Genomic DNA, 27,542 nt, shown 5'->3' on the forward strand with positions numbered 1-27,542 from the left:
ATCCCTGGCAAAGGTCATGCGGCAGTTTTGGTTGGAGAGAGTGAGGTGGGGAGGGGGTTCTGCAAAAAGACAAGCGTGCTTCGCTGCTCGTGCTGGAACTATATAGGGAAGGTCCTCCATTCCTATACTTAGCAACCGTAACCATACCTAAACGTACAGCAATCCGTTGCTACGTTATTACGGCGACGAGAGCGAAATGGTTCATTCGATATTTATTATTAATTACACCGTCGTTCCACATGTTGAGGGGCCGTTCTGTGATTGGATTACGAGCACCGCAGTGCACCGGCTGCACACAGATGTACGGTGCGTTTTGTTAATTTGCATTTATGGCCACGTGCTGTTGGAATTATGGGTAGCCCGCCAGGTCTTAACACTATCATCAGCTGTGGAGTGCCCGCCCGGTAGACGGTAGTCCGTCTTCCGGCGGCTCGGTTCCCGTTTCCGGGTATCGTTCCGCGTGCGGCGTCCTTGTTGCTGCCACACCGCACGATGGTGTGGAATAATCGTCGGATCTTACTATGCAACTACCGTGCACCACGATTAAACACACGCACACCCGGGCTCCCGGTGTGAGTTGGTAAAAAATTGAATTATTTCGATCAACCTTTCGGTATTTGCTTCGTTTCGGTCCAACCGGTGGTAACCGACTTTCTGAGCACCAACCGCTGCTAACGAGAAATCGAAAGAGTGTGCTAGAACTCTGGCGGGCCCTCGCAGGAAGGTACGCCCTGCTTCGTATGCTTTCGTTTTTCATCGGTGCAGAAAAAGTGTAGGTATTTTCTGCTCTTCCTTGCCTGTGTTATGGGACGATAACACGAACTAATCGTAAATTTGTAGCAGCACTACGGTCCTACGGTTCAACCCAGTTATGCTAAGCCGGGCTGCCATGCCTCGACCTGAGAGCTTCTTCTGTACCGAATTAGACTAGTCCCGTACAACCCGGGGTAAAGGGAACGGCCCTGTTTCTTTAACCGTGACATAGTCGAAAGTTCGTGCAAGTGGGAAAGCCACCGAGCAGTAATAATTTCCCTTACCCACAACCCCAAAAGGTAACCCCAAATGCCGTGCAAATGCAGTTAGACATTGAATCCTGGTTGATGGTTAGGGTTAACGTGGGATTACCCGTCGTTCCGTTGAAACACATGCACAGCGAGGCAGGATTTGTACTAAAGTTGGAAAAAGGGGAAAACGGGATTCTTTTTTCGTACGGGGCTCTTAGAACGGCACGTACAAAAGGAGGTGCCTGGGAAAGGAAAGGCCCCGACCGTAAGACAATCGGACTGGCTGGAGCCAAGTTTTGCGGCAGTAGCTGGCGTCTGGTTTCGGGCCCCTAAAATCAATATGCCCACAACGATGGTGCCTTGAAATAGTGCCACATTCCGGAACGTGTCCTTAGCACATACATACTTGCCATCCGTTGCGGTTGACCTAAACGCAGGGAGATTAGTTTCGGGTGCAGGGTTTCACCTTTCGTGCTGACGAAAGAAGCGTTAAATGATATATTCTTCGTCATTGTTTGTAGATTATTTTTTGTTGAAACGATTCGTTTTGAAATACAAACTATCTACATGCAAACGTGGTCTACCCACTGATACAAGTGGTGATACTTTCAAGCCCATTATTAGCGTTGACATTGACATACTCACGCAGCACGATTTATGCGAACAACTGGCTATGAAACTATTACTTTCGTTACACATGCAATTTGTTTGTGCTGTTCTAGCATACGGATACGGGAAGGGACGATTTTCTCAGTAGGTACACCTAGTTGGCACCCGGTACACTTTGCGTGATCGTACTGACCTCGACCCATAAAAATTTGAAACAGGCAAATTTGATGCTGAGCGAAAGGTGACACAACAAGACCCACGATGTACCTTGAATTGGGTGACATGTACATGACAATAATGAGATAGTATCACGCTTTCACTAGCGTGTTATTTGAACCAAAATTATACCCTGCAAGGTTACGTGAAACATGCATTTAATTTATCTAATTTATTATGTGTGTTTTTATTTTTAATCTTGTGCCGTTGTACAAAAATCTCGCCAACAAAGAAGCAAAAGATTTACATTTTGTAATAATCATCTTCAAAATCCCAAACTGGTTGTACGAGATATAATAAGGCTACAATGAAATGCGCTTTTCTGTTTCAATCCATCATTTTTTCGTACTGAGACGTTCCGTTTTAGGTTCCCTAGAAATAATGCTCCAGCGGGGAGTAGGATTTAAGATGGAGAAACGTCCGAGTACGCGCTTGCTTTTAGAATTATGATTATGAGTTTCGTTGTTTCTTGTGCCCACTTCGGTGCAGCCGTACTTTATTCCCCATTTTAATGCGTTACATTGCCTGTACAATCCCTTTGGTTGCGGTCCTCGGTGGGTTGTTAAAATTTTACACCCCACCAGTATGGTGCGACGTGCCCGGTCTTCGGCTGGTGGGACGATCCATTTATTTAACAATTTACGAAAAATGATAAAACAAAATGGAAGTATGTTTTTTTAACTTTGCCATATTTTTATTTACTTATTTCATTCCATGTAACCAATTTTGCAGTATTATCAAACTTTTCCATAAATTTTATTATTTTTAATGAATTGATGGAGTTTGATCGACACGTTAACTAACTCTCCTGATTTTATCTTATTAAAAAAACATTAATAAAAAAGCAATCCTTAAATATGTTAAGCTTGCTTAAGATGATCTATGTTAGTAAGAGGATAAATCATTCTATTTTCATAAATTTTCCTTAAGTTTTCTTTTTATTTTCCTTTCCTTTATTAAATGCTGCTTAATATTGCGCTGCCCCAAAATCAATTTAATGTTTCATAAAATCATTCATCTTCACGCATCCTTAAATGATTAACTTTTCTGTGGTGAACAATCTTTTTTTTTTTTTCTTTTGCCTTTCCGCCATTATCCGGTACATGAATCACAACCTTAAGGTTGATTTATAAACTTTTCTGTTTCACCATGTTCACCTGTTCTGTGGTGTGTCCAGGAACTTTTCGATTCCCTCATCAAAGCCGCCTAGTGCGGGCGAAAACTTTGCAGTGTCTTTCAAATTTCAAAGAACACTCGTACCAAAATGATGCTCGTTAGCTGCTATCTTCAGCGATGGCGCTGATTCGCTGCTCGGAACCACAATTAAGAAAGTACATTACAGACGAAGAAAAAATTACACGCACACGCGGGAGGGATGGTACATGTCAGCAAGGTCCTTCGGAGTGAGGCGAACAGATGAGCAGCAGCAAGAAAAATGGACAGCACATTGAAAGGGAGGATGTGCACCAAAGTGAAGAAAAAAAAATTGTGGACAAAGCAACAATAAACAAGAAATATTCTGTACACCAAGGACCCAGGGATGGTCTTTTTTTCCATGTGCCATCTCGAGCGAAGGTTTTATTTCATTATTATTTTTTACGAAGCTCAAACGCTAGATTGCACAAATGTGCCCGGGCTCTGGATGAAGCAAAACCGGAGCAGGAAGCAATAAGAACAAACCAACAGCACGGCACAGAGCAGAATAGTGAAAGTGCTCGAATGAGTGGTGCTACATAAAAGTCCTTTCTTGCACCGGGTATTAGATTTACCCCCCCTGGAGCGAATGATGAACAGGAACCGGATCAACTGCACCACCATCACCACCACCACCACACACCTTCCCATTCTCGCTTCCCTATCGACAGTATGTATCCGTTTTTTTTTGTTTCGTCTCGACGCTCCACAAACATGTGCCCGGTACCACCCACAAGAAGCGATATAATGAAATATATACAAAAGCTTCTCTCATTCATATTTTAACCATCCTCGCACCTTCACGGCTACAGGTTTCGGGATCTTGCCTTTTATTTTCGTACCCGACTTTCCACCTAAAACCTTCACAGCGGAAAAGGCAAACAACCGTTCGTTTCGGCAAACTGTTTGTTCTAAAAGTCCACAGGCTTTGCTGGGTGGTAGCGAAGTGTTCGGGGTGCAAATGATCATAACTGAGATGAAGGGCGAAAAGATGATTTGCCACACCTCCCCAAGGTTGAACCAAACGCACAGTGGAGTTGAGGCGCTTTTTTTTTTTGCTTTATTCCTTCCAATTGCGTTAAGGGAAACGTGAGGGTTTGCTGCAAGACCAGCTAGTGTATATTGCACATTACGACCTACACGACGCACGGCAGGCGGACAAGGCTTGCCGGCATTACGAAGATACACGTCGTCCGGTGATGTACACCTCAACTCCCTCCCCACCGAAAGTTCACCAAAAATGGCTGCCTGCCAAAAGCTGTCGATTGCACCATTGTTCTAGAACCTTAGTGCCTAGTGCCTTCCTGACGGAGCCTTCCAGAGCATAGAGATGCCCAAAATATGTGACACCGATACCGGACACGCAAACCAAACCCACAACGCACCGGGACGTCATGGTCGGTGTGGATGAAAGTTAAATGTGCAAACATTATTATCTCTCCCAACCTGATGGGCATGATTCTTGGAGTGGGCACGGGTGGTCCTTTCGGGAAAGGTCTCCCGATCCCTTGGATCACTTGGAGCGGTTGAACCGAAAAATGGCTTCCCTGTACCATGAGTGGCCAACTTCTTCAAGTATTCACACCTCCCGGCGGGTGGAAGATCGCTCGCTTTTTAATGATGAATTGTTAGAAAACACGTCCAAATCCCACATTCCATTACCACGATGTACGTGGGACGGGCAGGGCGGTTCGGTGGTACAGCTGTGGGACAACGCCTGGGCAAATAATTATGGGAACACATTTTGCTGCGCCGTGCCGTCCGTGTATGTGTCTGCCGGCAGTTGCCTTCCGGTCTTACAGGTCCTCGGACAATCGCTTCCAATTTAACGTTGGTTGTTGGCTCGGTGCAACATCTTCATCGTAATTACGAGCCTACACTCGTGTGGTGGTGTGGCGTAGGCATGGCCGCATCGCATCGCAAACCATGCGACGTGCAACAGGAACATGAACGGAGAAAGATATGAAGCATCTCGCACAAGAGGAACTTTTCGAGAGTAATTACCGGCAGTGTTTACATTGGGTTTCGAGGTTCGCCAGGATAACGTTTTCGCTTGCAGAAGAGCGGTTTTTTTCTTCTTTTTGCTGATGCTTTATTTTATCCAAAATCATTTTTTCTCCTTCATACCGTTTGTTTTGCATCCAACACCCTGCTGTGTGGTATTACTTTGTGTCGGTGTGTATGTGTCTCTTGTGTGTCTGATTTATTTAATGCTCCGTATCGCACAACACGAATCCGTTAACGATGGTGTCTCTGTGTTTTTTTTTCTGCATTCATTTCTTTGCAGATATGCACGGCCCAGTTGCAAGCGCGTTGTTTCGGTAAGATGGCCAAGCGTGACACATTTGCCTTCACCGTAGGATTTACTTGTTGGTTTAGGTATAATAATGCTTTCGCTTCGTGTAATTGCAAAACTTTTGTGAATTATTATCTCATTGTTTCGTTACCGATATCGGAGGGTTGCGCGCTTTTCATTTGCATAAGATGCGTTAAAAGCGCAGTGTGCTTTGTAGTTTGTTTTTCACAGTACGGTTTAAGAATTTGCATTTGGCGTTTTACTGATTTTATTACAAAACCTTTAGCTTCAAATATCCGACGGCTTCTGTTGGTCTCGAACAAATGTTAAATGCTTCCTGAGATAACATCTCTCAAATTCAACTCAAGGATAAGGCTGATACGCCAGCTTACAATACTAAAGCCAACTGTTTGGGTTGGTTATTTTCTTCAAGAATTTGATAAATTTGCCTGAGGCTCAGTGTTTTTCGCACGAAACAATCGACAATAGATTTGAAATTATAATCAGGTGCACATTAAGCCTTGCAGGTGGTAAAGAAAGTCAATGCAATAATTTCAAATGCAGCTCCGATCATTACATTGATCCTAATTTCCGAATTGATTTGCTTTATTTAAACGTTGGTATTTAATTATAATCCTGATTTATAGAATTACTTTTCCCATAATAAAGAAATCTATTCTGGTCTGTTGTTTTCTTTATGATGTTCGATGATTTGGTAATTGATTCACTTGTTCGTTCAGCTTAAAAATTCTTAGAACTCAAAAGCAAAGCAAGAAAGAAGTTGTAATTAAATGAGTTTTAAATAGTTATGTTTTGATTTTTGTGTAAAAGGATTCCTACTGGTTCCATTCATCCACCTAGGCATATTGGACAACCAAAAACATATTGCATATTAATTGAAAAGAATCATCATACTTCTATGTTGCTTCGCATAGATAAATAAAATAACTTAAATGTTTTTCATACGACGGATTTTATCTATATTTTCAATATTTTGATCCCCATTTTCCATATACCCTATTTGAACGATAATAAAACCATAAAAATCATAAAAGCTTTTGTGTTGATAAGCTTGTCAATCCCTCCTACCTGTTGCTATCGCACAAAGCTCTAAGCTTTCAACACCGAATGAAAAAGATGGTCAGTCAAACAAACGAACATAAAAAAAGCTAATCCCTCACGAAAATGATCAAACAATGCGTATCCCTTTTCCTGGGCCGCATTATTGCGGCAGACACGCTTCAAACTGAAGTCTGCCAGCTTTCTCGACACATGATTGATGGTAAGGAAGCAATAAGTCAACCATGACACTGCGTCTATGAGTGGTGTGGCTATGAAACCGCATCGAGACGAGTAACAATTTCTTCGAAACATAACCTTCCCGAAAAAGCAAAGCGTTCCCTCTACAGCGTACAGCCAATATCATCTTCACGCATGACAAGACCGAAAGTGACAAATGTTGTGGCTTTATAGTTCGGTAGCCGAACGACATGATGAATAGGTTAAGGTTAGAGCCATTTATCAAGTTTGCTCCAGTGTTTGGTTAAATAATTGCATAATTGAAGTGAAAAGTGTCACAATTTAGCGCTCCGAAGAGCTACTAGCTTGTAGATTTAAAATATGCATTTTGATTGTCATAACTGATCTTGTAGACATTGATTTATGCATAATCAAGCGATTTCTCTCGATGCTCTGTCCATAAATCAATTATGATTCTTTTCAAACCCATGCTATTTAAAATCGAATTTTTGACATCAATACAACAGTCTCATCTATTTTAGTCGTAAGAATAGAATTACAGATTAATCCTAATTGTAAAAAAGCGATACAAAACGGTCCATCAATGATGTACATGGTGGGCATTCAATTATGGAAGTTTCTCAATACTCAATACTCGATATGGCAAGTTCTGTGCTAGATTATTCATGGACGAAACATCGATAATGCTCTTTCAAACTGCGTCAATGCCAGATAAAACTCTAACCATCAAACTCAGGCTCGCTGCGGCGCGAGGTGCAGGTCAATGATGGTGCAGTTTCAGGTGAATTTAAACGTATGAAGTTCGCGTCCATGCCTCGGGACGATCCTTTCAGTAGTTCGGCACAGTAGTGTTGAATGTCGGTAGCCAACGCTTTAAGTTGTCCTTCGGTGTGTGTGATGACGGTAGCGAAGGTGTTCTGTGGCTCGTTTAGATTACTTCGGTCGTATCGCTGATGCCTGAAGCGGATGGCAATTAAGTTTTATGGAAGCTATCCATTGAATTATTAACTCACACGTACAGGGTCCCTGGAAGGTATCATCCCCAGTTCGTGGTACGGTGAGATGGGCTGGAGATCGATTAAATCTCTTGTAAGGCTTACGAGTACGAGGTGCATAGAAAAAGTTTTGGTTTTGTCATGACACTAGGAGGGTTTATTACTAACCTCGCAGAAGTTTAAAATTGATGCATGAATATGGCAACGTCTAAAATCGTTTTAATAGAAATGAAGCAATTTAATTGTAAAATAAATTAAACGAAATCCTTTCCAATACACACTCCCTCCAATACATTCTTGATGTAAGTCAATAATCCATTCTTTTTTTTGTGTCTCTCTGTGGCATGTCATTGTGATACTCCTTGGCACTTTTAACAATCCACAAAGGATGTGACAGCAGCATTCTCGAACGCACCGAAACTTTCCCCAGCTCACGTAACATCCGAATGTCAATACACTCGCTGCACGTGAACGTTTCGCCGCGCTGAGAATAAACTCGTATGGCTTTCGCAAACTGCCACTGACGGAGAGGCACTTTTTTTTCATTTCCATTCTGTCCAGCCGTTTGACTCCGATTTGCCTTCTGTTTTGTCAAAAAGCCTCGAGGGCAAACTTTCAAATGCAGAGTTTTTTTCCCTCCCTTCACTGTGGTCCGGTTGGAAATAAAATAGGAAGTTGTTTCGTTTTTTTACAGCTTTTTCCACATACTACTACGAACCATCGGTGGGATTTTTTGGATTTTAGTGAAACGCAAGCTTGACTGCAGTGCACAATGAACGAACAGGTTTTTGGGGCCCGTCCCGCTCTGTACTACGACAATCGTGACAGCCACTTCATCATTGCTGGCTGTGCTGGCAGCGCTTTCGACGTACACATACACACACTTTTACAACGGGCCAGCCAGCCATCGGACTGCCACCGACCATTGCCAACAGCAAATCGACCGTTTTGCCACAAGCAGAAAAGATGGCGACGTTCCCAGGGTTTGCCGTACCGGCCAAGCGTGTTACTTACGATTCGGGCCCGGAAGTTATGGGGTGGAATTTTGTATTCCTCATATTTTCTCGTGCTTCACTCTTTTCCGCACGCTCGCTTTCTGGCGGATCGAGCGCAGAAACGGCACGCAACTCTGGATGTGATACAAAAATTCGCAAAAACGTTGGCTACATTTGCGACAGTGAGTGATGGAATGGAATTTTGACAACCACTGGCACTGGAAAGAAAGCACCTCCTAATGGGCATTGCATGAAAATGCTTGAAGTAGTTGCGTTGTAGCTAGTCTTTCGTCTCGAACAAACATTATTTCTCTCGAAAACAGTTTTGTGAATCGCAAAATAAATTAAATAGATTATTGTCTCTAACTACGGTGATTAATGTTAAGTAATTTGTGCCGTAAAATATACAAAATAGTGTCAAAATCCTACATGGAGCCATAATATCTAGCTAGTTAGTGAACTTCCTTTCTCCAATGTGAGTGAAATAATTCAATTTGATTTACAAGAAACACTAGTCCATCACGGATTTTGATTGATTTGTGATCCTTCGGTGCTATAAAACCTAAAGCAAAACGACCAATAACAAGCAACCGAATCCCTGTAAAGAGCTATTCGAGGAAAAAAAGCCTCACTCACACACACCATCACACCCCTTATCACACATCCACACCCAGCAAATCGAAAGCGGCGGCATAATGTCAAACTTCTCGCTCGATATCGCACGCAAATATGTCATCAAAGACGGTCGAAAAGACGGAAGCCGCCGCCCATGGGGTCAGGAATTTCAGGCGTGAAAGCGGAGAAGTTGTAACGCTGGGGTCCCTAAAAATAGGGTAAAAAAGGCAGCAAGCCACAGGAGGGAGAGCTTTTCCCTGGCGCAACCTGACACCCCTAACGCGGCCGTCCGACCGGTCAGGTAACTTTCAATCGATCGAAACTACTGCCACGTACGCGGGAAATGTGATACGTCGTTACGTACATACACACACAAGCACGCACATCGAGGAGCAACAAGCAGGAACAGGATTCGGGGTAGCAGGGGAAAACTGTTTTTCCACACCGGTACATACATTTTCCCAAAACCGTCGTGTGCGAAGGTGCGTTTCTTTTTCACCGCTGCCAAGTGTTATCTTTTTTTCATTTTGGTGCTCTTCAGCACAACACTCTGCTGTGGCCCTTTCAACCTGATCCCGATGGATGGATAAAAGCTTCTGTCAGAGCGTGTGTGTGCGTGTGTGTGTGAGTGTGTCTAAATTCTTCAAATTCTTTCCCGTTCCACCTGTGACCCTAACCTTACCAGAGTTGTGCCGGCTTCGTTGCTGCGTGCCTCATCGAATGGTACACCTTTCGGTCGGGTGCACACAGTCAATAGTTTCCCACTGAACTTCTGCTCCGATCCGCGGCTGAAGGTCACTCGTGAGGCTTCTCTTCAGCGCTGACTCATGTGTGCCGTTTTGATGTGTATGTGTGTGTTTTTGTGTGCAATGAACGATTTGGAATACGGAACACGCTGGTGAAAAGCTAAACCCTCGAGTGGAGCCACCTTCGGCAGCATGACGACACCGTGTGGCGACAGTGCGATGGCGAATTGGCTGTGGGTAAAAAAGAACCGTACCAGGACGAGCCGGGCTGTCTGGAGTGAACGCGGTACCGGACATTGACGTACGTGAACCACCATGTAAGCTGGCTATTAATACGCTCGCCGTTTTCCATGCCTCCAATCACACATATGCACATATCTGCCAAGAAACCGAAAGGGTGTTCAAGTACGTACAAGCAGTTCGTTAATATTTCTGTCACTCGCCGTACTTTGCCGACTCCGGTTCGGTGTCATATTGGATTATGATGTTCGTCGCTTATTGCGAGCTATGGCGAAACAGTACGCGGTCAAGATGGTTCAGATCAATAACGTCTTGCACCTTTTCGCACTTTCGCTTCTTGCGTTTCTACTGGATTGTTGAACGAATTCCTGCCACTGCCCGTACTTTGTGCTCCACTTTTTCTTCCTTCTACTCCACATTTCCCCAGTCTCTTCTAACGCATATCGCTGCCATAGTGTTTCGTGTTATTTGTTTGTGAGTGGTTTTGTTTTGCTTTGTTTTTCAAAGTAATTACTTCTGCCCCGAATGTCATGCAACTCCCCTGGGACTGCGATACCGGCAAGAGTCGGTTCTGTTAATTTACCTCCTTCGCTGCCGCGTCACTTTCATCAATCTCTCTTACGGTACGGCCCGGTACGGCTCCGCACTGCTGCCTTGCCACCAAATGAATGATTTATGAGCACAAACACCAGTGAACTTATGCTTTCATCTGGTAACTTTACGCCCCGTTTGGGGAGGGCGAGAAGTTGTCGGAGTGGCCAATTTCTCCAGAGTCTATCAACGAACAAGTGGTACATACAGTCGGGCATTAGAATTATGTGGGAAATGTTTTGGTTTTTAGAAAAAATGAATGTGTAAGAGTTGCAGAAATATGTTAATGTAAAAAGAGATTATCTTTGAATCTTTTGATCTTTTTGAAGCACAATTTAAGAATTAAATATGCACTAAAATGTGAATTTATTATATATTTCAATTTTATTATTAATACAGTACATAATAATTTAAACAACCGTGGAAACAATGCTTGAATGGAACAATGGATGAACAATGCTTGGAAAAACATAAACTATCCAATTATGGCTACAGCATCAATTTTAGGAATAATGGGCTTAATATTACAATTAAAACGAACTATTTTTATGTAAAAATTATATTCAGCCGTTCGCATAAACTGTCAGTAAAGTAAAAAAAAAAGATCATCACATCACAGATGACAGACATCAGACTTCCAAATAACTTATAGCATCACCCAATGTTACTATTATTTTATTTAAATTATTAGTATATTGTGTTACTTATTCCATGTGAAAAGCAAATAAAAGGCATTTCAAATTCGCCATTCTCTTCTTTTTTTTATTTATTTCCTCACTATGCAAATCCTCGTCTCCTCATTATCCTCGTTATGCAAATTGCCCACACTTGAATAGGTGTCCTCATAGTTATGTTATTCTTTATTTATTTAATTTCTAGTATGACGGCTTTACCGCATTTTCAGTAGTTATGTTCGACAATGTACAAAAACAATTTTTACTAATATTATCATAAACATTAGTGAAAGGTTGTCCATATTTTCTGTCGATTGTCGATTTTCTGTTTTTTTTTTGTATACAAAAACGGAGGTAAGAAGCTGCCTTGTATAAATCTATATAAATTTATTGTATGTATTCGCAATAAATATAAAAAGAATCTGCGCTATTTGAGGTAGCTGTCCCTTACACTGATGAGCATAAATCGTCATCATTCTAAATGCGTTTTAGTGAATTTTTAATGGCTGGCTTTTTGTCTTTGGATACATCGAACGTACTTCTATCACTTACCGACTTCTGACGCAATCGAGAGCGGGTAACGAATAGAACAATATTCCATATTTATACCGCACGATGAAACTCCCATCTGCTAAACTCACCGAGCTTTTGAATTATGAACAAAGTGACCGTTCCATATTGGTTCGCATTCATAAAACACTTCAATGCGAGAATCATCCGGTTGCCTGCAGGAGCAGCAAGAACATCAACCAACCCGCCCCTATCGACATCGATCATTGCGGATCGTTCGCTTTTATGTGGGGAAATGTGTTCGGAAAAGTTTATGATGGCTGCCGGTTTGACCGGTCCACCTAACCGGTCACAACATCAAGCACCATCAGCCCGGTCCAAAAAGGGTTTCGAAATGCGAAGGATCGGTATGACATATCCTTCCGTTGCTGCTCACCTTTTGGAGCATGAATAAATTACTTCGCTATTTATGACGATTCCTTTGCGCTCTAAACCTGATGCGCACGGCTAAACACATCCGGCACACACGTCAAGGGATCGGCCACTCGTTCAAATACATGCCGCAGTACATCAAACCCCTTAACCATGAGCACAGTGTCGGTTCAACAAATCGTTTACGTTTTTTGGTAACGATTTTAAGAGCTCAACTCACACACAAAAGGCAGTAAAGCAGGATGTTCTTCTAGTGACAAAAAAAAATCGACTGTTCTGCCAGCATTTTAAGGTGCGGCCTTTTTCCTACCACGGATGCCAGGCAAAAGGGGGAAAATCGCTGGCTAAAATATCATCACCAGAGGAGCGCCAGTTTGCTATCCATTCGGACGTGCGTCGCACTCGGTGGTACCATAAAAATAGACAGGATTGTGACTGACCCCATCATGATGTCCTTTACCGCGAGCGGAAAATCCGCAAAATCGTCATTTTCAATTCATTCCACGGACCGTCATTCAGTGGCCCGACCGTCTAGTGGCAGGCGACCGTAAAATGGTGGAAGACAGCTTTTGGCCAACCAACATCCAAACCAAAACCAGTTCAGCCGGTCACGGTATTGGTAAGTTGCGTTGCGTTCAACTTGTCCGAACTGGAAATAGCTCCTCGCCCTCCGACTGGAAATAGGTCGATAAATATAACGGCCACTGCGGTCGGCCAATCGATAAATGACATAAAATATTCAACGCCCAATGTCGGACCGGGAGGGTTCCGTTTTGATTCCCGAAGGAGAAGGATTCTTGTATTTTTATTTTTTACGTTATTTCCAATGAACTCCCACCATATGGGATTTGAAGAATAAAGCTAAAAGATGGCATAAGAACGTTCGAAATGGGGAGCTCGAGAACCGTTGGCTTGTGTGCGGGGGGAGGTTGGAAATGGTTGAATCAGCTAATTCCACCACTCGTTGTGATTTTAAACCAATCAACAGCAGAGAAAGAGAAAAGGAGCAACTTGATTAAGGTTCGATCGAATACTACAAAATGTAATTATTTCTGAAAAAAAAGTGAACCAATCATCGGATTTTTTGTTCACTCCATGAAGCTCACACATACTACGTCACATAAGTGACACACTAAGAAAAGTTGTGTGTTTATATGTATATGAATTATACTGAATATACCTTTTTTATTCAACGAACTTTGGTTGGTAGTTTTTGGTACAATTAAGTTTTCTGATATTTCCAATTCTTCATTGAATCCTTCATGTCCTTTTTTCAATTTATTTTGAAAATCAGTAACAGATTCCCAACCGACCATTCCCGCGCGACCCGGAAAGGTTTATTATTCGATAATTGATTGCATTTTTTGTATGCTTCCGAACCCTAAACAAACTCGTCGAACTTTTGCATGGTTCGCAGAACGTTGATTGATGGACATAATTTGTCTTCCTTACCGATGAGTTATAGCGAGCTAATTATTTGTTGGATTGCTTCCGGGCGACCCAAATTGTAAGCCCGATTCAGATTCAACCGGCGCTCGGATACGGACCGTAACTCACCAGCAAACCAAGTTGGGTCCATTTTTCACACCCTTCGATAAGGATTACCGACCCACCGTACCGGACTCACCGCCCGCCACAGTGCCACAAGCACTGCGTGCGTTCGGTAGACGAGTAATCAAAATTCAACTCATAAACAATTTGTTTCAATAAAACATCCCGATTCCGAATCAACGAGCACCGGCAATGGTCGGATGCGTACCATGTCCCGCAGGATGCTCCAACCGGAATCCTAATATCCCGCTTTGGATTGGCGCCGATTTGATGGCGGAGCAAAACACAAAAATGCTACCAGAAAAATAATGCTCAAACCTCTCGCCCATGCGGAAGTTTCTTATCGCGATCGCCATTTTGAGTTGGTTTTCTTTTTTCTTCTTTGCCTTACGTTTTACCGGTTTGCGCGGGAAAGCGTGTAAAGCACGATGGAAACAAGCGTCCAGTTCCTTATCGATACCGGTCGGGGTGAATTCATCCCTCGCTGCACGTGGCAAGCGAATCGGACGGAATAATAAACTTGTAACGATTCATGAATATTAATTAAGTCACATCGAATGGAAATGAAGCGTAACTGAATCAGTGCTGGCCGATGGTTGCGCTGTCTAACGTGCTGGAATTGGAACCGGTTTGGTTTTTTTTTTGTTCGCACCCTCATTCCCGCTCATTCCGATTGACGATAGCCATCGTCTGGCAGCGTGGCAAGAGATTAAATATGAAACAACGATGGAACGATCGCGCAAGAAGAAGCACAATAGCATATTTATCGTGCTTCGGAGCACCGTTTACGTATCGGAGCTGTAGGAAACATTAAAATACATTACTCGGGTGTACGAAACGTAACAAAAACATTGCCAACAGTTCATGAATATTGTCAAGGTGAAATGAGAAACCAATAATCAATTCATTTCGAATGCAAGGGAACGTATCGCGGGGAAATGTCCGTCGCAAATAAAAATAACTGAAGAACAACATTTTAAAATCCCTACAACAATTTTATCAAAAGTATTACAAAAAAAATACGATTGCAAAAAATTACACTATTTCTCTGTCCATTTTGAACCCTTAAAAATTGTACTTTGAATAACAGACCCTTGGACAAATTTGTTACATATAATGTGGAAAAGATTCGTGCTTTTAAAAGTGTCGAGCAAAGATAGAGTTTTAAGCACACCATAATTTACACTTGATCCCCAAACTTTACTCACTCAAAAAGGCTTGAAAAACAAGCTTTCCACACACCCAACTTTTTAGCAGCGTTGCGAAAATTTAGCCCCAAAAAAAAAAGCATTTCGTCCTGGGAAGTCGTTCGTAAAGCAGAATTTCATTAGCGGCACTTCCTTTCACGGAAACGATCCTTTTCGACATTGCTTTCGGTCCTTTGCGATGTAATCTTTTGTACTATCGAAACTTTGGGCTTCCGAGATCGAACACCAAAGTATCAAATCATCCATTTCGGGCTGGAAAAGATTCCCGGGAAGCTTCGGTTAATCTACTGTACGACAAATTAAGTCCCGTTTGGACCCTTATTGATCCATCCGTGCGAACGAAGCAACATAACCACGAACGAAGTCCAATGCAACTTAGAACCAGAGCCTAACAAAACCCATGTGTGTGGTCGGTTGAATCTTTGCCCCAACTCAAACCCATCGAACGGAAACTTTGAACCTTTTCGAGGGAATGTTGCAACTAAGCAGCTACAAATTTAGCGTAAATGATGAGGATTTCTCGCAGTGGCGCACGATGAAAAAAAACAACGGAACCATCCATAGACAACACAAATGCAAAGACGAAGTTGTGGGGTTTCCACCAAACTCGAACTTCGTTTTACTGATTTCTAGACTTATTTGCTTGAAACACACTTGAATGTTGGCGAGTTTCGATTGCCCGTCCAGTTTTGCGCCAATGAACACTGCTAGCGGTAACGATGCATGCGAATGTCAAATATGAATCTGCTCGAAAGTTCACACGTCCAACTTTGGCATCGGTTCCGGATACGATACGTCCAGCGATAGAGAAAGTTCCTGGGCGTCCCTCGGTGTGCGTGTGCGAACGGGGCGCAAAGTTTTACCGCATCGAAGATTAAAAGTTTTTATTATACGTAGACGAGACCAGACGCGACACTATTCGATAGGACTATTCGACTTCCGTTAAGCCGGAAGTTGGCGACAAAATTACAACTGTGACCATCAATAGCAGTCGGTTGGGTGGTTCGCGTTGCGGAGGGTTTACCAGCAGCCCGGGAAGCAAATTGGGACAAGCAGATTTGTTGTATAAGTTGTGATTGCAGATAATAAGCATAATGCTGGTTCGTTAACAAGCAGATTGCTGTACGGTAGATTGATGATGGTGCTTGTCGATTGTCAAAAGTTTTAAACAAGCATCTTCGTCTATCTTTGCGGCGTGAAAGGGTGATTAAAATGGAAATTTCTTAAATTATGGTTTGAATTGTAGCATCCTTTAGTTTTCCTTTGTGTTCGAACTGTGATTAATTGCAAAAGACTTTTTTTTGTTTTTCAACAAACATTTCGAACCCATTATTTCCATTCAGAGTATTTCGTTCATTTTATGTTGCTCAGGAAAAACATTTAACAACGTGTATAGAGTTGTAGCGCGGAATTATAATTATTTTTCTGTCTCTCTGTTATGTTCATGTTTATATACTTTGCACTTGCTGGTTACTAACCAATTGACAGCACGAACTTTTGATAGACACGAGAATGGTTGTTGCGAACATAGATATAAGATCTTGTTCGGTCCTTGCTCTACCACAATTTATTGGCCATCTCTGGCATATCTCTGTGAAATATGGCTTTCATCTCGAAAGTCTCCAAAGTTGAAAAATAGTTCTATGCACCGTTTAATCCCTTCCGTACCGTGGTGACAATAAAAATAATCAATCCATTTGTTAAATTGACGAATCAAAATAAATTTTTCTTTATACTTTTTGAGTTTCAAATATACACTGGTTTATTTAAAATTAATGTTCAAGTGTCTGCAACCGTGATAGTAAGCAACGGGAGTGATAACTTTGCATTAACTATGTAGTAGGTAGGCTTCTTTGAGGTCGAAGGTAACAAAAAAATAAATCTTTTATTTTAAACTCTCTTAACTTATTCGATATTAGAACGTTCCGATTTCGATGTTACAATCGCTCGAGAAACTAAAGTTCGATTCTCGACTCCTGATTTTTGACTAAGTTCCTATTGTCCTCTGCATGTACTTTTATATTCTCTGCCCTAATTCGTTACCGTCCCATCGGCCAATCAGCTTCGATGATTCTGTCAACCGATGTCGTCAGTTACTACGGTGATTTCGTCATCTACAATGCCACAAGCTGGGGGTGTCCATAGTGTTTCCACGGTATGTATCTTCCGGTATGCGTCTTCTTCCGCTATGCATTCTCTTCCGGTGATCGATACGATCGAGGGGCGATGTCTTCTGTGATCGAGGGGAGATTGCTCTTTCCGTTGATCGTTATAATCGAGAGGCGATGTCTTCTGTGAAAGAGGGGAGATTGCGCTTTCCGTTGATCATTACTTGACTTCATCCGCATTCACAGAGGATAACCGGGAACAGAGTACAATTTGATAAAGTTTAGCCTTTAGATCAATAGCTTGGTGTCTACGCGAAGTACCAAGAAATTACCGTGCAATACTGGTTACAAGGACGTTCAAGACATATAAACAACGATAACTACGAGTTTGACGAGTACGATCGCCAGTTTGACTGAATTTCAAACATTAATATCATTGCCACAGACACAGATCACAGACTTCTTGTTGCCGAGCTAACGCTAAACAAGTGCTATGCTATGAAGAACATTCCAAACTGTCAAAGGGCACTTTTAACATCATAGAAATCACTTTCCTCATACTATCTTCACTCGGTATTCTAGAAAATAGTGATACTCTTGTATAAGATTCACTTCTTTTTTTACAGATCAAATTTTTACAACATTATGCATATTTTATGTATATTGGAAAATACGATGATCACGAATTTAGAGGTTCCCAACTTTTTCAAACTTCTATTTTAAAAAATTAAAATACATTCACTCGTCACAAAAACCTACTCTTTGGCATGAAGCACATGATTAAAATCTGAAATTTTGCTCAAAACATTGAATCCATCAGTAGTTCATCCTCGTTGGCTGTCACATCTTAAGACACATTTCATTATTCATCATGCTACACAGTGCCACACCGCATAAGCTTTCTGTGGCCTTGCTTGCAAATTTTCACTAACAGCGCGTGTGTGTTTTCCTGCCTGTACCTCTCACACCGTGCGCGTGTGTGTGTGATTGATGAAAGTGAAAACCGTTTGCTCGCATCCAGTCGCATTAGTGCTAAGCCAGCGGTTGACAGTAATCGTAGAAAAGCGCCACCATCCGACCGGCAGAAGGTGTTTATACATAGTTTCAAAGATTGGACTGGCTGCAGTTTATACAACTGCTGGCTACCGACCCCATCTCGTGGCACCCAACAAGCATCTTACAAGCTTCACTCAGCGGGAAGATGGAAAAGATTACCTGAGCATTTGCAGAATATCATTTTCTACGTGCGTTTTTGTGCGGCAGCACTGACGCAGAGCTTCTGACGGAACGGAGCTTAGTTTGTCACGCGTGTTTGCAGGCTTACTGCATTATGATGCTCGAGCACGATTTGTTTTTGCTACGATACACAGGCTTAGGGCGGATAAGCCGGGGTGTAGATGTTTTAATCGATTTTCCTTCTTATCAATTTTGTTTATTTGCGAAAACGACCCAACCGACATTGCGAACAATTATTTTGCTTGACATTTCGAGGTTTTATGCTGGCCTAGCGTTGTTCCCCATAATTGAATGTGTAAGGACAAGAATGTTTCTAATGTTCAACTTAATTCGAATGTTTATAAGAATTTTGAACTTGACGCGTTTTGAAAGCTTTATTAATGTTATCTTTGTTTATTTTTTATTTTTTCCCTAATTCTTCAATCAATAACTCTATGGTAACAAAGTAAACTCTTTAACATTTCCTTCGCCTCTTCCATTTCCAACCATTATCACATACAAAAAAGCACTCAGAAATTGTCTCAAAATCCTCCGACTCAACGCCTCCTATCGTATGGAAACGCACGCAAATCCCATTGCTCGATTCCCGGGAGAATAAACCGGATGTTTTCTTCCTTTTAACCAGCCTGCAGCGAATGAAAAGGGCGTGAAAAGGTAAACGAATGTAGAATCAGTACTGCTTCGCCTTGTATTTGACAAAAGCCTCCACCGGAAAGTGTACTTCCGAACTGATATGATTGATAAAGATGGAATTTCTCCATTTGACCAAAAGAAAAAAAAACACCTCGCCAAAAAACCAGCACAGTTTGAAGTAACTTTCAAGCGAACCCTACCGTGTGTTAATCTGCTCGAGTGGGAAATTTTGTGAAAAAACAGTGTGTAGGTAAGCGTGTGTTGTGTATACGACTGGGAAAGCAACTTTTCTTTCCCAGCGTGTCACGCGAGATGCAACCGGGAAAACAAGTGAAAAGCACAAGGGATAAACAACCACCACTCACTGTCAGCTGGAGAGCTCCAGCCTTCCCTGGGCTCGAGCGTCCCCCTTCGCTTTCGCACGTTGTTTTGCTTATCGTGCTTGATCCCGAGCAGCTTTCAAGATTTAAAAGAAGAGCCGTTAACTAGCTGATAAAAAGTGAAAAGCTCTTCAGCTCGGTTGGCCGGTTGTGGTGTGGGCAGAGGTGGTGGAAGGATTAGAAAACGCCGAGGGCGGTGATCGAGTATGTCGGAAGTGGGGATTGCCTGAAGATGTATTTGTTTGCACAATGGTACGCTTTGAGCGACCCAGTTTGAAGGGAGGTGGAAGGTGTAAAAAGGGCGTGCCAAGGCGAGGGATTTTCAGTTCCGGAAGATTTATGTTACATTTGACTGTGACTCGTTCGCCGCTTTTCGCTCGCATTGTGCTCGTGAAAGCAACATTTCACCAACACGGATTGAAATGGGTCAATTTCGTGTCAATTCCCTATCGAAAAACAATGTCGATGCACATGAGACATGAGCGGTAATGGGGCTTTGTTTTGTGTTTGGGTTTGGGTGTGGGTTATATTTATATTGTTTGTCGCATGCTGCTGATCTAGTCGATCGGACTGTTTGACACACTATGACCAATTTATAACACCGTTGGGAGATATCATAGCATTACTGCTGGGTTTGGGATAGCATAGATACCTGTTTTATGATGTTTGTCAGCGCGGTTTAATTACGGCCCAAGCTCGTGTCAGTATATCATTGTGCTTTCGATTCCTTTGTTAGTTTGCAATGAATGATCCTATTTTAATATGATGATTTCCCACGAGACCGTTTTTATTGCTTTTGTCGAGAATAAAGAGCAGCTAAAAAAACACATTTAAATCGCAAACTAAAAGCTTTATGTTGTTTCTTTTCAGGTTTCATTAACCGTATGAAAAAGGTAAGTTTCGTGATGTTTAACGATCACTAAAAGTATTCATACACACCATTAGCCCTTTCTCTTTGGCTGGTTACTCGTGTACTTGATAATCTATTCCTTGGAGAAAAATAAATTGTATGAAAAACTGTCCATCATTTATCAACATTTAATTTAATGTGCAGGAAGTTAATCACTCAAAACTGGCCCATTTGCGTAACTAGCAGGTTTGGACAAATTCGCTTGTTTTGTTTTCACTTGCCGCTCGCATACAATTTCATTTAAACACCAATTCCATTGGGTGCTTTTAAAATTTAATAACAAGAATCGTTTTATCAGCAGCCCGCGTGTAGCCACGATATTTATCACTGCCGCAGCACACCGTCCGTGAAACGTCTTTCTGATATTACGAATTTTGTTCTGTCCGGTTGCCTCTTGTTATTCTTCCTGTTGAGTTCGTTGGACACACCCCGCCCGAGAAGACATTACCAAGAAACCATACACTCTGGCGCCAGACTATTCAGGTCGCCATTCTTTCCGTCTTTCACATCAGAAACTCATATTAGACACGCTCGTCAGAACCGCCCCGGTCATGTAGTGGGGGGGAGGATGCTTACATGGATGGGGAAAAAAAATCGACCCAAAACTTTCCGGAGCATGGCAGCAACCAACAGGCTGATGATAGGTCGTCAGGCAGGAAGGATGCATGTCTCGCCAACTCCAGCCCAACATCCCATGTCACGGGGATGGATGGGTGTGAACAAAAGCATAAATTTGATAGCCAACAGTCATAAAACATCATTACGACGGGCAAGATGGCGACCATGGGACGGTCGTGCGTGAACATAATACAAATTTAAAAGTTTCAACGAAGCGGCAAAGCACAACAGAGAAATGAGAAAATGGTCCAACAAAGCCATAACAATACAATGGTGTGCGGGTGAAGGGAAAAAATCCGCTGGGATAGGGAAATGGTGCAGGAGGAAATATTGGAAATAATGTTTGACACGAAGTGGTTTATTGGACTGGAATTTATGCTGTCGTGTGAATTTATTATTAATCTGTTTGAAATATTTTTTTATTTCATTCTGAGTAAAACCTTTTTCTTTTGCAAATTCCATCATTAACCCATTAGGAGAGTTAGTAGTATGAAAGGCCAAAACTATTTCGCATGTATAACATTCTTTATCATACAATTCCATGAATTTCCTCCATTGCTTTATAAACATGTACAATTCTTCACACTTATTGAAAACAAAGTATGCATTTTTGGACATTATTGTAAAGTTATTTAAACAACTTCCGAACACAGCTGCATTCCACAATCAGGTTTCTTTCCAAGTGCAAACCAAAAAAAATCTTTAATTAATTTCACATAACAATCAGCATTATAAAAGAATAGTTAGAAATATTACACCACCAATTTTCAAAAGTTTGTTATACCAGAATACTGAGCATACAAACACTAACTTTTTTTGCAGTTAAGCAAGTAGAATTCATCTTTCGTTGCTAATTTTCGAACTCATGCATTCTATACTTCTTTATACAAGCAGTTGTTAAAAGTTGAGCATTCGATAAAACTCGATTGATTCGTTGAAACTTTTGGAGTAACTACAGGAAGCTAAACTCCCTATTCGTAGCGTGGGATTATATTCAAAAGCTGTTATGTTTGTTTTTTTTTTGTATAAATCCAAAAGCTTAGTCATTATCAATCATTTACAGCAGAATTCAAATTAATTTTGGCATATTTTTTTCTCTATGTACGCTTGGATGTGCATAAAGTACTAGGCGCCTCCATGCCGTACGATGAACAGTTGTTAGTGAGATTGTTCTATTAATTGTGTTAGATGCTTTCTGTAGGAAAACAGGACATTTATTTTTTTTGCGCTTAAAAATTGCATTACAGTTTACACAACTTTAGACCACAAAATAGTCATGGTTAAATAGTAAAACTTACCATGATATAATTTAAAAGGTTTATGTCGATATTTGTTGGTATTCACTTGATATATATTTAATATAATAATGGATATTGATATGGTATATCAACCTTATGTATGAAGTAAGCTTTTCATAATTGTTCATGTTGTAATTACACAATATAGCTTATTGATCGCGGGCCGGTAAAGCTTGTTTGATGGGGCGGTCGGTCTTCACACGACCGGACCAGACCAAAATCCCATCCGAACCAATCCCCCGTAGCAAGGACTGACTATCCGGCTACGCGATAAAATAAGTCAGAAATGGCAGACAAGACCTAGCAGGTTGTTACGCCAAGAAAAGGGAGAGAGAGAGAGAGAGAGAGAGGGACCTTATTGATAGAAATATTCAACTGGAAAAGGTTATAAAAACATGAGGGAAAATTAATTATCTTGCCCATTCATGTAACATATCAACAGTCAACTTCGCCTACCAATTTCGTTGTCTCGAAAACTCCAATAACAGTGGCGTGCCGAGTAATTAGACTCGTAAAAAATTATGTACCAACAAATATACTAATTTATTACCTTCAGCTACCTTCAGCATGCTTGGGGGAAACCGCAACATGTTCTACTTAAACCACGAAACATAATGCTTACCGGTAGCATATTGTTACGCTTGATCGCTTCGTTTCGCCCGCCACACTCGCTGATCGCTGAACTCCAGCTTCACCAGCGAGCTGATCCTGCTGCAACCGCGATGACTTGCACAGCCAAATACGGACACAATTAATTCGGCCTCATTTAGCACACTTTGTGACAGCTCATCTCGGCTTTCATTTTAGCCGCAGTGGAATACTACACATCTCTCGATTCTGCTGTCATCGAGCGTTGCGGTTTGAGCATCCTTTGGAAGTGTGGCGTTGGTGTCACCGAGCCAGGGGAAACGGGCCAAGAAACAACAATTACAATTTCACTGACCATTACCCTTGAAAGTTGGCTACTCCCGGGACTGTAGGTTGTTGAAAAGAGAGAGAGAGACCATGGCCGTGCGGCATGTTCCACCGGGGCACAGGATGCATTCGATGGCGCTGAGTGGGCTCATAAATTACGATAACGATACCGGAAAGATGTATCTTACCGCTACCGAGAGATGACGGCGATGGCTTAATCGTGAAGGGTGTGTGCGAGTGTTGGCGGGAATAGGCCAGAGTGGGAGTGTTACTGCTCGTAAAACAATTCCTATAAAATGGCCCCAAGTTGCGTGTGCTAGTGCGTGCCACCCGTGCGTCCCGTAGGAAAGCTTGAAGCGAAATTGAAACGGTGTAAGATTAACTTAGGAAAAAGAGGATACAAAAAAAACACTGCGCTATACTTAAACGAAAGGGCATTTTTTTCTACAAACTGAAAGGAAACACTATTAACCTAAGCCTGCGAAAGGGCTTCTCCCGATGTGCTGCCGCGACGACATATTGACTCGAATGGTGGTCGCACTGCCATTTAGGAAGATAAATTGCTCCATCGATTGGAGCAGTGTGTGGTTGGGGCAGAGTGACAAGTCAGTTGACGCACCTTGCGTAACTGCCGCTTCTCTTCGTCACGTCCATCTGCACTGTCGGAAGCTGTAGGAGCTTTCCGAGCGCTTGCTATCGATTCCCTGATTTGCCAGCCCGCCATGTGACATACCGGCGCATAAAGAGGCGGAAGGATGAAACAGTTCAATGCTTCCGGTGCGGGATGAAATAAGCTTCCTTTCGCATCGAAAGAAATCCGAAAGACATTAAACAAAGCAATCGACGAAGAAAAAAAAAAGGAGAATGTGAATATCCCCACCGAAAACCGAAGAAAGTCGCGTGAGAAGATCGCTTTTGTCGTCGGGACATTTCCCGGAAGGACCCGAGACATCCGACGACGTGGTTCCGTGAGACATTACTTGGTGACGCGCCCCCCCCCAGTACCCGCAACCAGGAGACGGCTTGGACGTGATTTCCGTGCAGAAGTATGTGGCACGACACGTTGCCGCCGAGATCCTTATTTTCCATGATCGACTATCGTCAGCGTGGAACGATGGTGCGTGTGATTTGCGGTTCGGAAAATGGTGACGAATGTGGTGCACATTTCTTCCTCCCTCTTGGGCTGGTTGCTTTATATCCTTTCCTTTAGCGAACACGGACGTTAGTCGTTTCCCGTGCATTTTGATTTGATGGTCTCCAACTACGTATTGAAAGCTAAACTAAAGGAAATGGGCTTCGTATACTAACCCGCTCCTTCTCTCTCGCATTCTTCATATCTCGCTTCCTCGTGAATCATTCCGATGGACTTGATATCTGCGTGACTTCCACACACTTTTCTTTGTCTTGCTTTGCCTCTCTTCAACTTCTTTCCCACGGACGATATCGAACATCGCGTCAATATTCTCTATATTGCCCATTAACATAATCGAATGTGGTTTCGAGATTATGTTTCACTGTACGTGCCATCCCTCGTCACTCGGTCGCTTCGTTCCCTCCATTCGGGTTCGGTGTGGATGGGATGGTGATAAAGAAGATATAATTATTGCTCGATGCCATTTTTCCAGCCGGCACACGAAGCCGAATCGCGTCGTAAACAGGCCATTGAAGGAAGAAGTTTGTTTAAATTATTATTCGAACCATTACGCGTGCCGGGATCGTTAGCCGTACCCGTGGCTGGACCATCTCCTGCTAATGGTTGCGCGTAATCGTGGAAAACGTGGCAAATGATCCTGTCATCTCAAATATGCTATGTGTGTGTGTGCGTACTTGCCAAAATTCGGCAGATTTCTTTTAAATCGGCTATTACGAAAATGGTTGATTGACAGCATGAATCGAACATGAACTGTCCGTAAATTTATTTTAACGATTTGCTATAAAATGATTGTTTTGTTTGGGAAATTACAGACATTCTTGATTAAAGGTGTTTATGCTAATATAAACGTTAGGCAGCTAATTTATTTTGGCATTCAAAATGGAATAAATGTTTTTCAGTACGTTTTTCAGTAATAAATGTAGTATCTTTGCAGTAGATACTCGTTGACAATGTTTAAGTTAATAAATTATCAATGTAATTTAATAAATTATAAGCACAATTCTTGTTTAAAAAGTGTACATGTTATAAATCAACAACTAGATTGAAAGAGATGTTTCATTTCAAGCCATTTACATCCAATTAAATTGTGCTTCGACTTACAACTCAATCAATGTAGCCATTTTTCTTGGTACGATGATTTTTATGGACAAAAAAAGGTCCAATTAAAGAACCATTTTTAGAAATTATTTTTATCAAACTCCTACCAATCTAACGGGTCACTGCATAATGATATCTAGGCGCTAAAATTAGCAAGCAATTGCCAGTATATTAAATTATTGCAAACTCCAACCGATCCCCTCAGGCACTGATTTTACCCTATCAGTTAAAGCGCGCAGAAGAAATGCTAATGTTCACTTCGCTTTCCCTAATTAGCACAAAGAAATGTCGTTAATTACTGAGCCAAGCTGAAAACCGTTCTGTTCTTCCCCGCCCATAGTCGATTTCACCCTTAATGATTCTGGAAAATACAAAGATTTGGAACATTTTTTGTTTTGGTTGTTGTTGCGAATAAGGGATACATGGCTGCCCATTAGCCGGGCCTCCGCTGTGCTGCCACGCAATGCGATCGCACGCAAAGGTGCTGAATATTAATTATTTCTTTCTTCTCCGGGTATGCCATACCCTTAAACCAAGCTTCAGGATGTGGTGCTGTTTTGCCATCAATCAGCAAAATGTTGGTTGTAATCCCCTTTTTCACCGAAGAAACAGTATACAACCCACCTATGTCGTTGGTTTTTTCTTTGCCTGTGGAAAGGAATGGGGGATTTTGAATCCATTTTACTCGGCTGCCCACAAAGCCCATCATTATCAAACATAAACTGTTGGTTTCGTGCGCTTTGCAAAAGTAAATGTAGTTAGGCAGATTAATGGCTTCAAATGGATCGCAGCGTCAAACGAAGTTGCGTCTCTCGTCCGTCAGGCCATTTTTTCTGTTTTATGTCTCACTTGGATAGCTCCCTTCCATTCTCTCTCTCTCTCTCTCTCTCTCTCTCTCTCTCTCTCTCTCTCTCTCTTTTTCTTCTTTTTTGTTTGTTTTCCACAATTTCGTCAGTTTACAAATCCGCATTGCGTACAGGTGAGCAGGAAGCCGAATTAATTCACCCATGCCTCTCACCATCCACGGTGCAAACTCTTGAAAAATGGAAATAAATTAGCTCAGATAAGATTGATTAAAGGTTTACTTCCCTTACGTGACTCGTGTGTTACCATTGCGTATGCCCACCTGCCTGTTATGCCACCATGCGTGCTTTCCTCGACCGTCCCAGTGCGTCCCCCGTGTGAGCTCGTAAAGAAAAACGCCTGAAAATGGCTGAATCATAATGATTTCACCCATCAGCATCACGCAGTTCCCCGTGCTTCGCACCGTGCACTCTCGTTCGCGCACACGCATGCTTTGACGCGATCGTCCAGGGAAACACGGAAGGCATGTTAGCGTCTTCACTTTTCAACAATGCCCGTGCCATCGCCTCGGTTCGAGCGTGACTGTGTGGGACGTGAATCCCCCCGACGGTCTTAAAAAGCGAAATCCTTTCAACGAAACTAACATCAACATTATCGCCGCCTTGTGTCCTCGATTTTCACGCTCCTGTGCTGGGCACGACCACGGCTAAGAAGCGTTATGCTTAAGCTTCAAAATTTGAGCCCTCCTATTCCGGTTTTTTTTTTTTGTTTCGCCTGCTGTTCTGCCGTTTTGGGGGAATGAGCTTCAGGGAAATGGGCCTGATTTGATGTTGTCGGTGAGCTTTCGCGTACCGGGCCCTTTGTTTAACCTTTATCCAGCGATGTTAGTACCGTACCCAGGTAAGCCCGGTGGAAGAGACAGCGATGGAAAATTATTTTCCACCATCTGATGCGTAAAACATTGTTCATGATGTGTGTGCTGATTTGATTTTCATGTTTCGTCATTTAAGCAGCTAGCGTAGGAATTGTTACGAAATGTAAATACTGGCGTAACAGTATTATAACACTTGCTTTGTTTATGTTTCAAATTCAACTTAATACAAGAGTGAAAGGTTTTCATTTTTATGGATGTAATTTACATGATTTTCGATCGGTAATTTATCGAATTGTTCCCAAACGCTACAGCCATAAAACGATCTACTTCGCACTCAATCCCATCCAATGTTCGTAATCACACCGTTAAATTTAACTAT

General features: G+C 42.1%; 1 protein-coding gene across 1 annotated transcript in view; it reads left to right on the forward strand.

Moving 5' to 3' along the window:
- LOC128304847 (gamma-aminobutyric acid receptor subunit alpha-4) overlaps positions 1–27,542 on the forward strand; it is a 96,402-nt gene that overhangs the window by 17,387 nt on the left and 51,473 nt on the right. The window contains exon 2 of the mRNA XM_053042087.1: positions 20,364–20,386. The gene's annotated coding sequence lies outside the window, so the exon portion shown is untranslated. The remainder of the gene's footprint in view (positions 1–20,363; positions 20,387–27,542) is intronic.

The sequence above is a fragment of the Anopheles moucheti genome, chromosome 3, assembly GCF_943734755.1.
Source record: "Anopheles moucheti chromosome 3, idAnoMoucSN_F20_07, whole genome shotgun sequence".
Taxonomy (NCBI): domain Eukaryota; kingdom Metazoa; phylum Arthropoda; class Insecta; order Diptera; family Culicidae; genus Anopheles; species Anopheles moucheti.